Here is a 13,946-nt window from a genome sequence, read left to right as displayed (position 1 = left end):
ATTTGTGTTAATTGAGTGAATGGGGATAGTCACGTTACCACAAAGTCTAATGAGTGTTTATTGCAGATTTTTGGACATTTTTGGACCAAGACCAGGCATTTATGAGCAGATTGGTAGCCAAACTTGAAGAAACAAGGCTAAGGACTTATAGGAGGGGTGTCTCCTACATTAAATGGCCCCTTCCTTGAGTTCTCCATCAACAGCTCGAAGTTCAACAACCCACAAAAGATGATTTCAAGGGGCAGCCGAGTAGGTCTAGTAAAGTGGCTGTTATCTGCAGTTTTGGGCAGCCGAGTTCCTAAATTTTAGGAGGACTGTTGGGAGTCCTCACTTGTATAAATAAGAAGGCTTCAAGCCTTAGTAGGTTAGCCATTTGATAGTCTATTTTCACACTTTAGTGCAGCCTTGTACTCAGCTCATTTTCGAGCTCTTTTTGCAGACAATTTTGTGATGTAACTATTATTTTTTGATCAATGAAGATGAATCTAGCTTTGAACCAACACTGATCTTTCCTAGGGGGTTGTAGCTCTTAGGGTTGGGCCCAACCCAAGTGCCCAACACCTCCTTTGTGTATTTATATGTGTTTTTCTTGCATTCATGAAATAATTTCTGTTATTTAGGTTAAATCTTGCTTTGTTACTTAGGTTGTTTTTGATGATTAGAATAGTTGTTCTTGTTTTAGGTTGATTAGATAGTTTGATAACAGAAAAATATCCACAAAAAGGCTACCAAGCAGGCCTTGATCTCCTTTCTCCCTCCTTGGGACCATGAATTGAGACCAAGGCACTCTTGCTGCCACCAAAACACTATTTTTGCTTTCCAATGCAATTGCTAGTGTGGGATTTCGAGTTGGAGAAGTTGATATCAGTTGTATTTACATGCTTAGATATATTCTTGCTCAATTTCCATAGCTTTCTTGCATAACTTCCTGTCCATAAAGTTTTGTTCAACACTTTTTTGGTTTTTAGGTCAGAATTAGGTCAAAAATAGGTAAAACTCTGTTTTCTTAGTTTTTGCTTGGGTCAGTTTTGAAAAGAAGTGTGCAGCTCACCTGTAAGACACTCCAGCTTATCATTCTTCCATCACACAACCTGCTCCAGTCCATCTCTCAAGATTTCCTTCACTCATTTGCCATACTTTCCCAAACTGCCCTAATTTCTACATTCTTGTGCAAAATTGCTTCCTTGACCTTTGAACAAATCCAACCATCTCCTTCACTCCCGATCTTTATTTACAAGGTCCTAGATACCCTAACATCTCTATCCAGCCTTCATTCCCATTTTCCCACTATTTTTCCACCTTCAAACCTCCAAAAACCACTTTCGGCCTCTTCCTGTAGAACCTCCTGTAGAACTTCCTGTAGATCCCCTGCAGCCTCCTGTAGAAGTTCATGCGAGCAATTTTCGAAGTCTGATCATAGTGGAAATCTCCAGAAGGGTACTAGGGACTCCTTAGGTCCTCTCCACACCTTCCCAACCTCCTACAAAAGCCAACTCCATCTCTCTTCGTCACCAAACCTCTGCACAATCACAAATAGTTAAAACACAAGCGTAATAATTATGCATAAAATTGCTCAAAAGTACAAAAAGATTATTTTTCCATATTTTCCTTTAGAAGTAGCTTGAATACATGCATTTCACCTTTTCAATAGTCAATGGCATCCATTTCAGTAGTTTCCATCTCTTTTCTTGCAAAAGTAGGGTTAGTGGGTAAAACTAGGGTTTGCTAGGGTTTGCGTTTCCTTTCAGCTTTCATCTTCTTTCTGCAAGTAGACTAGCCTCTTTTGAGTTAGCTTCCTTCCATCATAGTTAAAATCTTCTTCTGTGAACTCATAGAAGTTAGCTTGAGCTCCTAGCGAACTTGTGCCAGCTGATCAAGTGACAGCCTACAGTAAGAGCTAGTACTTGTGCATATAGCACCGTCGCTTCCAAGTTTGTTACGAACTACTGGGTTGATAAATGTAAAGTGGGGAGCCGCAGGAGTTGCAGCATCATTGCTACAATACTAGAGCTCACCACCAGGCTAGTAGATAAAGAAAAAGATATCAGGGACAGGTATAAGGAAATCAAATTGAGAAATGAGAAGTTGAAGGCTGAGACCTATGCTTAGTACTCCAAGCACACACCAGCAAATTAGAGCAGGTTGATGTCAGCTTTGACATCAAAACAGGAAAAATGCAGGTGTCCTTCATGTAGCCTACTTTTCAGCAACCAAAGACATCATCTAATTATAGAAAACAAACTTTGAGGTGTTGGCTAGGGATGTTCATCCCATTGACCGGATTGAATTCCAAAAATAGGCAGGTGAGATGATCTACTCCACCTTAACAGGAAAGGCCATGGCTGCACATAAGCTGCAAAGTTTATTGGATAACATTACATCACAGTATAAATTAGAAAAGGCCTCCTCATAGGCCAAGGATAATAGGATCAAGTCATTGGAGGACTTGGTAATTGAGTTGGGACATGATCCCAATGACATCAAAATTGCTAAGAAATTGATCAAGAAGAAGAATGAGGACATTTCAGCCCTCAAAAAACAACTAAAACTTCCTCATTCAGAGCATCACAGAAAAAAGAGGTCCTGGAGAGCCAAACACATTAGCAGGAGATGATGGACCTGGTTTTACAATTGAATGATCAATTGAAAGAAATGGAAAAGGAGTTAGATATATTGATACAGTTAAAACAAGTTAGTCTTGAGACTGTCCCTGCCACTGTTATCCCAACAATTACTACTGCAATACCTTCCACTTTGGCAACATCATTAGCTCCCATAGCTCCAATGGCTACAACCCTCCCATCTTCCACAGTGTCTACATCAACAACATGGTCAATAGCAGTAGCTCAGCTAGGAGACGTGGCTAGTAAATTGGTCAAGACAATGGAAGATATCTCCATTCAGACCATAGAAATGAAAAAGCTCAAGGAAAAGGTAACCAATCTAGAGACTAACTATAAGCTTGCACAGATTATGCACAAAGAAGAAGTGCAGAAATCAACCAGGATGAATGAAAGAATAAAAATCTTGGAGAAGGAATTGACTTTGAAGGAACCACTTGGCCAAGCCAAGGAACAATTGTGGGCCAATATCATTGACTCTGTCAATGATATTTGGCCATCTATCCAAGTGATTTTTGAATAGATTGACTTAGTAAAAGAGGCTACAGAAGCCATACAAAGAGTGAAAACAGAACTGGGAGATTTGCCAAAGGAAGCCACTAGGATCATTCACTTCCTCAACTCCAAAAACAAGTATGAATTACAGCAACTGGAGATACCTGACAAGACAGGTACAACACTGGAAGTAAAAAGGGTCCTCACCAAGAGGAACTTAATGTTGAACCTTGAAGATAAGTGCCAAACCATGCAAATGGCTATAGACAAATTCATGGTTAAGTTTGAAGTTTTTAGGCAAAAGGGTTTTCCCAATCCCTTGGTAATAAATGATAAATTGATGCCACAAGAGGACTACAACAGAAAGATAAGAAAAGTGGCCAAAGATCAAGTAAATACTTCATCTATGAAGGGGATGCCTACTGGAAAGGTCCTATACTAGACTTTTGAGAACTTGTTTGACCTCCAGCATGAGGTAAAACACCTTTTTGTGAATAAACCCACTTTTACCAAGTACAAGCAGGCAAATGAGATTTATAGGAAAATGATAAATATCTAATTACCAAATGCAGAAACATGGGAGAAATTGAATGACTTACTGTAGAAACACATAGTCAAAATATAAAAATATACAGTAAGATTAAAAAGCACAATAAAAGGATAATGACAGGCCAACCAGATGAAAGAGTATAAGGTGAAAGTGTATCAGTTGAAAGGAAAGGTCAGAGTGAAAAGAACATCCAGCATGAAGACCAAACAACAAAGCAGAGATTAAAAGGAAAAATATCAGAGCATAAAGACAACACAACCTAATAAACATGGACAACATACAACAATTCAATATCTATCTCTATGTTCTTGCATGAAGATATTTCTTTCTCCTAGATTAATTCCCAAGATAGTTTGGGATATTTTGTAAATTATTTTTGTATAAATAATTTATAATACGAAGTATTGGGGGTGGATTTCTATACATTCGTAGAGTTATTTTGATCATAAACCTCAGGGTTATTATACCAATCTTTCAAGTCAGCAGACTGGACCAAGTAATAAAGAGATTGTATTACAGGATTCATGTGTTGAGCTATTACAGTGAAGTATTTTCTTTGTCAAATTTGTTATTTTATTATGTGTTTCACAAACTTAAATGTTATCTAAAGTTGAATGAATTAAGTGGAAATTTATCTTAGAATTTGTTTAAGTACACTATATATTGAACAGTTGATCATTTCTTTGTTTTCTTCTGATATCTGGATCTAAGAATCCTTAATTGCTCTCCCATCCCGATTGACCTCTTTCATTTTCTTCATAATCCAGCCTAAGCAACCCTTAATTTCTCCCTGGATCTGATTGAAAACCACTTCACCATCTAGCCTTTGAGATCTAAAGTAACTCAACTAACTTGCCTTGTAGACACTATTTTTAGAACCTGCTCCAGTCCTATTTACTTGACATTTGACCCCATAGCCCAATGGTAAAACACATCCATCTATTCAACTAAGTAAGTGATCCCACCAACAAATCCAAATCAAAACCCAAGTACAAACATAACTAGCCTAAAATCAATTAAATAAACAAAGTTAAAACATAAAGAGAGAGCCCTCTCTAAGAATTAGGAAGGCTAGATCCTAATATCCAAAGTTGGTTTGTGGTTACCTCTATCATTTCTTTCTCTAACAACTTCTAACGAAATTTTGGAGTGATAACATCATCCTCGACAACCGTGATTCCAACACTTCCAAGTTCATCACGACATTGAGTGAACGTTGTCAAGTATTTTGGAATAGTCTCGCCTTTCTCCATTTTTATTTTTCAAAGTTTGTCCTTCAGTGCTAATTTCCTTTGGTCACTACTGTTCTGATACAAATTCGTCAATGTTTTCCACATAGCATTCAGAGTTTCCTTGCCATGGAGACTCGAGACAATGTGGTCTCGAACTCCCTCAAGGATTATCCGCCTTGCCTTCGCCACACACTTCTTCCATTTGGCCAAATTTTGTGCATCTGATGCTGCTGGCTTAGGTATTTCTTGTTCAACGAATTACTTCAAGCCATTATCCTCTAGAAAAGCCTCCATCCTATCCCTCTAGGCTATAAAATTCAAGTTTCCTTCCAAGGCATACTAGAGCCATAAACCATAGAACGTGATCTGCCAATCCTAAAGTATGTATTGCAAATTGGAATTTCACCTGTAACCCAAAACTAAAAAATTTGAAATCTCCTCTAGTATATTTTTCTCTGCTCTGATAACATGTATAAAATCCTGTAGATTCACAAGCCAATGCAATTTACTAAAGCACAGTACAAGAATCTACTTCTACTTTCAACTAGTGGAAGCCAATAGATCGATGAAAACAATAATCGACAAGAGGAAGATAATCAAAGACACATGACACAATTTTTATCTGGGGAATTCCATAGCTCAAAACCCCACTATCTGTATTGAATATATTAGAAATATAAGATGATAATACAATGATTGTTCTCACAAGAACAATCCTGCACTCAGTATAATCAATCCTCAGCTCACAAGTAAGTTCTTGACCAACACTTAGTCAATTTTGCAACTCTTCAAGCCCTTATTTCCTTGTGTAATTCCTATGGATGAATAGCCCAAATTAATGGGAGGCTAGTGCATCCAAAACTGTGCAATCCACACTAGGTTCAGTTCCTGATTGCATTCATGATCTATACAACTCAATAAATCATACAATTGATAGTACATTGTCCCTGCAGTCTAGTCTCAACTGGGTCTTTCTCAAAATCGACATGCATGAGTTTCTGATAAGGGAATCTTCAGTTAATTGGGTAGCACTAGTGAGTGCATTAGTGCATCAAATGACTGTTAACTCTCTATTAGTTCCACAAACAATTTGGAACTAATTTAACTGAACATAACTTAGTAAACTGAGTTATCTAATCACAACTCATACTGGACCCATAAAATATAGGGAGAACATATACATCAGTTCAGAAAAACTTCCAACTCGAAATTCCTAAGCTAATTAAGTTAATTAAACTTAAGTAACTATTTACAAGTTTCTATGAGAATAGAATTTGCTTTTAATTCTCAGTTTAATTCAAGGACAAATTAAACTGGAATTTCTTATTGCAATTTCTCAATAGATGTTAGGAAGTGTTGTACCTCAACATTGTAAGTGGGTTGAGCTACTTTCTTTTGTGGGTTTGGAAATGGTGGTACAGGTAGTTGAGTGGGAGTGGATGTGGTTGGGGTTGTGGTTGTGGTGGAGGTGGATGGTAGGGATAGCATGGAGTTGGGTATGGAGGATATTGAGAAAAATATTGAGGATATTGTGGATGGCTCCCATAAGTTCCTTGCCAACCTTGTTGCCAAGATTGGTTTTGGGGTTGAGATGGCCAAGATTGCCAAGGAAAGGGTGTGTTCAAATTACTTTGAGATGGATGTGCATAAACTTTAAATTGTGAATTAGGCCCTTGCATCATATGAGGTTGACTAGGCTGCCATGGTCTTCTTGGAGCTACATAACATAGTTGCTTTGGTGATTGACTTGCTCCATTGTCCTCTTGGTAAACTTCCTTCAACCTTGGTAATGATGGGCAATATTTAATAGCATATGATTCTACATGGACAACACAAATATCAACATCTTCTTTTTCCTCATCTTGCATTCTTAACATTTCTACTTGTTCGCTTAGGTTTCTTAGAATTTCCATTTTAAAGTCATCAAACAAATTTCCAAGTTTAGCTTGACTTACTGATCTTGATGCTGATTTAATTACTATTGTCCTTCCTCTTGATATCTATTTGCATGTTTCAAAAATTTCTTCAAATGATAATTGGTATACATCACCTTTACTCACGAGATCAAGAAGATCAATCTACTCATCCCTAATTGTTCTAAGTAAGATGGTTTTAGTATGTAAGATCCTAAATGATGTAATTTTTCCCTCTTAACACTATATATGAACCTATATATTAGATCCTCAAGGCTATCATCTTGTTTTTGAGTCATTATAAAGATTTTTTCTTTAAGATCAAGATATTTACATTTTTAGAAATATATTTTTCATATCATTCCATGATCTTATTGAATTAGTCCCTAAACTCATGAACCATTTAAGATCTCTATCCTTCAATCTTTCCGGAAACAATCTCAACTTTTAAGTGTTTAGTAAGCAACCATAAGATCTACAAAGGATTTCAAATTCAAAGAGAAAGGTTTACAGATCCTCTGACCTTAGCCCATGAAATTTTGGAAGAAAATATGGAGGGATGTTCTTCATGTGCATACTAACATCAGTATCTTGAATGGGAAATCCAAGAGGATCTTCCTCATTGTCATTATCTCCATCCATTTCTCCTACCTTCTCTGTCACCTCTTCTTCTTCTACCTACAAAAATCAATGGTGATGTGGCTCTTACTACACCACATGATCAAGTGGGGGGGTTGGTGTTGGAGATTTTTTTTTTAATAAGAATGCTAATGCAATGCAATTTTATGTTCTTGAAATGAAAGATGCCTAATGCAATTTGTTTTTGCAAAAAGTAAAAAAAATGAATCATCTATGGAATAAAACAATGCATACTTTGACACCTCCCTGACAACAGTGCCAAAAAGTGATGAGCCTCAATATTGCAATAAGAATGTTGCAACCCCCAAGGCTACCAACTTTAATTATCAACCTGGGGTTTGTACAAACTTAAGAGGTATCAACACTATATGTGCAGCATACAATGTTTCCTTCTTTCACTTTTACGATGTAATGGAGAAAATGTAATGAAATCAAATCCTAAAGTAATTCATATATGGAAAAGTTACTTTGAAAAGAAATTAATCCTAGGCAAGAACCACAATTTGTAATTGAAATCCTAAGAGCATGAATTCAAATAAATAGGCCTAATCTAATTCTTTAACAAACATGTCCTAATTGGTGTTTTATTCTTCCTCAACTATGGATTTAGATCCTAGGGGTTATGAATCAACCATAAGAGACATAAACCAATCTTTTTGTGCAAATCTGGTCAAGTTTACATGTGCTAGAGGAGTGCTACATGAAATTACAGTGTTTGCTACAGGAAGTTACAGCGTTTCTACAGAAAGATAGAATTCAACGAATGACCAATTAAATAAAATCCAAATAGGATGGGACACATGTTTTATTTAATATTATGTATTAAGTCTCCATTCCAAGTGGAATCACTCAAAAATACCCTTGCTAACACGTGCTAAAAGATAACATAAAATTACTAGTCTAAAATCTAGAAATTCAAGAACTAGTGAATTAGTTAACATATCAAATGACTAACCTAATAAAGTGAAAATTCAATGGGGTAAATTTTGTTATTAACTTGGATTTTTTAATTTTCTAATGAAAGTGGAATAAACTCAAATGGAGCTCATTATCATGTTCTAAAACATAGAAGAAAAATACTACGATTTGCTACCAGGGACTCCCAGAAATTTTAGATTTGTGAATAAGAAAACTAATCCAAGTAGCTCAATGATTAATATGACCTTCCAAAGTTGTTCCAAGTATGAAATCATGCTTTTTATCCTACAAAATAACTCACTTCAACCATTTAACCCAATCCTACAACAAGAAATCATCAATACTAAATGCAGAAATAGGAAAAACAAGAACATGAGATGCATGTGAATAAGAAGCAAAAAAAAGAAAAGTAAATTATACAAAAGGGCTTTGAGGCTCCTGGGATGGAAAATATCAAGGATAATCAAAGTCCTATAAAGGATTCCAAGCTTTAGAAGCTAAAAATGGCACCAATCTTCATTATTTGAATCAATCCAAGTACATCCCTACTACAAATGAAAGTGGAGCTGCAAAAATACAAGTTTTCTCCACAAGAAGACTAAGAAAAACCAACCCCTAGAGGAAAATTCGAAGTGGTACTTATACAAAATGATGAGGAAACATTCTCATTTAAAGGAGGAAGCTTTCCCCTCCAAAATCCCTTAAATAGTGGATCTGGTTCCTGACACTAGAATCTGCATTAAATGATGGGGAACACATTCCTAGATTTTCTCAATCACTGGGGCTCCAGAATTTGTGCAATAATTTCATAATATCTGTTACACAGTAATTTGTCACCGTTTGTCACCGTCCCTGTTACCCCTCTCCCACACGCTGGAGGACTCATTCCGGGACTTGTGAGAAGTGGCATAACCTGAAACCACTTGCATTATATTCCTCTAAGTGTGAGCTTCATATGCCCTGAAGACATCTCCTGCAGTATACCCTTAAAAACAGCCCTTTTTGCATTAGCGCGGGTCCGCAGTGTACTTCCCGCGCCAATGGGGGAAATCCTCTAAAGAGGGTGTGCCAGTTGGCACTCTGTCTCAGAGTCACACTCCCTTCAACCCAGTTGGGTAAAATTTTCAACGAACAAACTTCCGAAGGTTCTCCTTAACCCATTCACCAACTGAATCCGTGTTGAGTTAGGATGGTTTGGCTTCGAATCTCCATAGAAGGGAAGTGGTTTGCCACCTTTCATGGAAGCTTCTAAGTGATAAAGCCAATCCGATGGAAATTTTGATTGATCTTATCTCCTTCCCCTCTATCTATAAAAGCTTGTTCTTTTGCCTTGAGCAAGTTAGTTCCAGCAGAGTGCTAGTGATAGTGAGAATTCCAGGAGTTCAAGAGTTTGAAGTTGCAAGAGCCTTCTTTGCATCCATAAGGCCAAATCTAAGTGAGGAGATTCTTGTCACCAAGGAGAGAGAGGCTTGTTTCCCATCCCAACAAGCTTTGCAAGACTTGTGTAGCTGATCACCCAGCCAAAGGAGGATTTGACGTCAGAACTATGGTTGTATTCTTCTTTGTTATTTATCAATAATAGATGACTATCATTATGGTTCCACTCTCATTGTCCTTTGTAAAAATTGATGTTGAGTTATATCTTTTCTGACTGATATATAATTGCATCTATTGGATTTTATGATTGTATTTGTGTTGTTCTTTGCATGTGCAGGTGTCCAATCACGTAGATCGTGGGGATCGTGACCGGCCGAAGCAAAGGAACGAGAACGACGTCTCTTCTACGAATATTAGCGTTCGAATCCAAGTAGGTTCTCATCATCCACCTTTAATTTTCAATTAGGAACTTGCGTGATAGCATTGTTTGATTGTTGCTAGACCCGGTCTGGGCTAGTAGGGATCGCCTCTGTCCGCAGAGGGGATTTACCTCCACAACAATTTGGCGACTCCGCTGGGGACTTAGCTTGTTGTTCGATTTGTAAACTTTAGACGGAGCCTGAAGTACGGCCAGATAGCCTTCGAAACGCTATTGCTTTGCATTAGCGAAGTAGATCAACACCACTTCAGTCAATCTCCGGTTTGGTTTACGAACTAAACAACTTGGAGTTTGTCTTGTCTCTTTGGTTTCTCTTGTTTTGATTGCTTAGATAGCTTTCTGGGTTGGATGCTCTGTTGTCTCTTGCTGCCTGGTCTGTCTGGATACTGTCGACCAAGCCTTGGACTGCTTGTTTTTATTTTTAAGCTAGCAAACTTGATTGGCGCTCTTTTTTGCATGACAATCGCACCAATTGGTGCCACTTGCCAGTGTACAGCCCATGCCAATCCTCAATTGGCGCTAGTTTTCCGCCTGACAGTCGCGCCAGGCCTGTGAAATTTTCCAGTTTGCTTGTTTGCAACCTTCCAAGCTTGGGTTTTGTGTCTAGCTACACCTTTCTCAATCACTTGAGTGTGTCAGAGTCTTGTTTGACTGGTTTTGAGTTTTTTTGGCAAATTATTAATTTGATTTCCTTTGATCACCTTTGAGTGTTAATCGCCTTTGAGTGTTAATCGCCTATGAGTGCTAATCGCCTTTGAGTGTTAATCGCCTTTGAGTGTTAATCGCCTATGAGTGTTAATCGCCTTTGAGTGTTTTTAGTTTATGATCTTTGGAACTCTCACCCGTTTTTCTTGATTTGCACTTGATTGATTCTTAGATTACAATCATCTTGTGTTTGAGAATTCTCTTGCATAGATCACACTTGCACAATTAGAATTCTCATTTTCAGGATATGAATGAAAAGTGTGCATAGATTACATTTGCATACTTTGGGTGTTTGCCATTTTCTATTGATTTCACATTTTAGCCCTAGGACATTTAGTGGCTTTGCATGTCGAATTTTTGGTCTTCTATCATTCCAGTTGACTTTTTGGTTACTCTCTTGCACTTGTTCAGTGGTTGTTAAGTATTTTATTGCGTTATTCAAGCGATTTGCTTCTTTTCCGCTTGGATTTCGCTTGGCTTCGTTTGGGCTTAGATCACATAGCTCATAGAAGTCTTTGTGTTTTCGTTTTGGTTTGAAGGACTGCCTTGGTGTTTTGGGGACTTGATTGCGTTCTCATTAAGTGAAATTTGTCTTTTTTACTCGGTGTTATTATCTCTAAAAATTTGTTTAGTGCACTTTGCCATTGAAAAGAAAACGAAAAGTCTCTTTTGCGTTGACTTAGTTAATGGAAATTAGAGCTTTTCATTGATTAGTGACTTTAAAGAAAAGTTTCGTTCATTGCCATTAGCTGCATTAGAGTGGTTCTTGATTGTTTATGGTCATTTTGTTTGATTGAAAAGTTCTCAACTCTCTCGTAGTTAGTGTTCATCGAACGAAATGATACTTTTTGGCATATAGCTTGCATTTAGGGAATTATGAGAGACTACATACGGTAGGACCTAAAAATCGAAACCTAATTCAAGATCAACCGTAAAATGAACTGAATAAACTTAAAAATGCATTGGAACATAACGCTCACTGTTTAGAGGTCTAGGCTAGAGACGTGCTCCGGCGTCTTAAACCTAGTCACTTTTGTTTCACTTAAGGTTGGGTGGTTCCTCCTTCCGTGATGCAACAAGTGGTCTAGCACGGACTTGAGCTCCCACATACCGTCGAGTATATGGGGAGACCCCACTAGGTTATCATCCTTTATCCACAGGAAGTCGTGTCTGCCGCCTTACAAGCCGTAACGCACCGAACACAGCATTCGGGAAGATTGACTGCCGTACGGGAAGTCCTTGGTTTTCATATGAATGCCAAGGTGTATATGCAGTTTTACGGATTTGTTTGGTAAACCTTTTTGCCTAGTTCTCCAGAGTAGTCACTTTTGATCCTTTTCGGACTCCTTAAAAGAAAAGGCTCACTTTTGCATTTGTCAGTTCGGGCTCACTAAACATTTGAAGGAGACTAGAGTCACCTTTTTGTCCTTTTCTTGACTCTTAAAACATGAAAAGGTCAAGTTTTGTCCTTGCGTCTTAAAATTTATTTGGCCATGATTAACATTACCCGGTTAGATCTTGTTTGCGTTAGATTGAGTAGGCTTCTTTTCGTTCTCGATGGCAACTTTTCCAGGGTTCACCAACCCAGGGATCCCCTCTGACGGGAACCCTGGTCATTTCGCTCCTTTTGGAAATGTTGGTGCTCCTTATATGGTAACGTTGTCCCTCCCAGGGTTAACTGTTGGGTTGCCGGTTTGGTCGTTCTCAACCTCTTTGGTCCCTGCCGTCTCACCGTCTAGCCAATCCGTCCCTCCACCTGAACAACATCATGTTGATTCTACGGTGGATCTCTCCCCTTCTACGCCCACTTCTACGTCCTCATCTTCTACTTTGCCTGGTGAAAGTCTCGATTCGAGTAACCCGGTGGCTAAGAAGAAGAAGAAGAAGAAGAAGACGAAGAAGAAGAAGGCTCCCAAGGGAGAGGCTAGAAGTATAGCTCTTACTCCGAGTACACCTGAAGTCGGGCCACCTTCTGCTCCTCCACGGAAGGTCAAATTTCCTTGTAGATTATGCAAGGGGGACCATCTTCTTCGTGATTGTCCTGGCATCCCCAGGGTCTTAGAAGTATGGTCTCGTGATCCAGCCCGCCCCTCATCGTCCACTGAGGCTCACGGCGATGTTCCCCTATCGACTCACAAAGGTAAGGAGAAAGGGAAGATTCGAATCCCCTGTAGACTTTGTGAAGGCAATCATCCCCTTCACCTTTGTCCGCTCATGGATAAAGCCTCCGGTGTTTTGGCAAGTCTTACAGCTCCTTCACCCCAACTACCCGTTGGATATCGACGTCTCTCTGCAGCTGCAGATCGTCCCCCTGCTGACAAAGAGATTGCTTCAAATTCTTCTCTTGTCCAGGCCCCTCTTCCCGAACCTGGCTGTCCCCAGCCTGTTCCAGACCAACCATTGGTTGGAAAGAGTGTCGACTCGAGTCCGCCGCTCGCTCACTCTGTTTCGGAAGAGAATCATGCCCATGTTCTTCTCGTCTCTTCAGATTCTCCTGAGTCCCGAAATGACTCTCCTAACCCAACTGCTCCCGAAGGTTCTCCTTCGGTTCCTTTAGCACATGGGGGCAATCATACGATTCCCCCACCAAGTAGTCTGGTCGCTTCCTTTGATTGGAATCGCTTGATCGTCGGTCGCCTTCCATCCCATATGCCTTTCCAGATCACAGTACATGCCTGTGCTAAGGCAGTACCTGGCACTGTTTTGGATGAAGGGGCGTCTGTCAGTCTTATGCCGTACACTACTTGGCAAGCTTTAGGTTCCCCGCAGCTTGGGCCAGTCACTCAGAATCTGTTGGCCTTCGACGGAGGAGCCTGTCCATCTCTAGGAGTTCTCCCAAAGTTCCCTATTACTTTGGGAGGCAAAATCGTCTATATAGACGTCTTGGTTACCCAAGGTGTTTTAGACTTTAGTCTTCTCCTTGGTCGCAACTATGTTTACGCCATGGGGGCCCTCGTTTCTTCGCTTTTCCGTGTGGTTTTCTTTCCACATGATGGAAGAATTGTGACTATCGATCAAGTGTCATTCGTTAGTCCCCCGATGCCTCCTGCGCCGTTG

This window comes from Pinus tabuliformis, chromosome 3_2, assembly GCF_031772625.1.
Source record: "Pinus tabuliformis cultivar Carrire ecotype Pingquan chromosome 3_2, CPIR1, whole genome shotgun sequence".
NCBI lineage: Eukaryota > Viridiplantae > Streptophyta > Pinopsida > Pinales > Pinaceae > Pinus > Pinus tabuliformis.
This window is presented reverse-complemented; position numbering follows the sequence as displayed.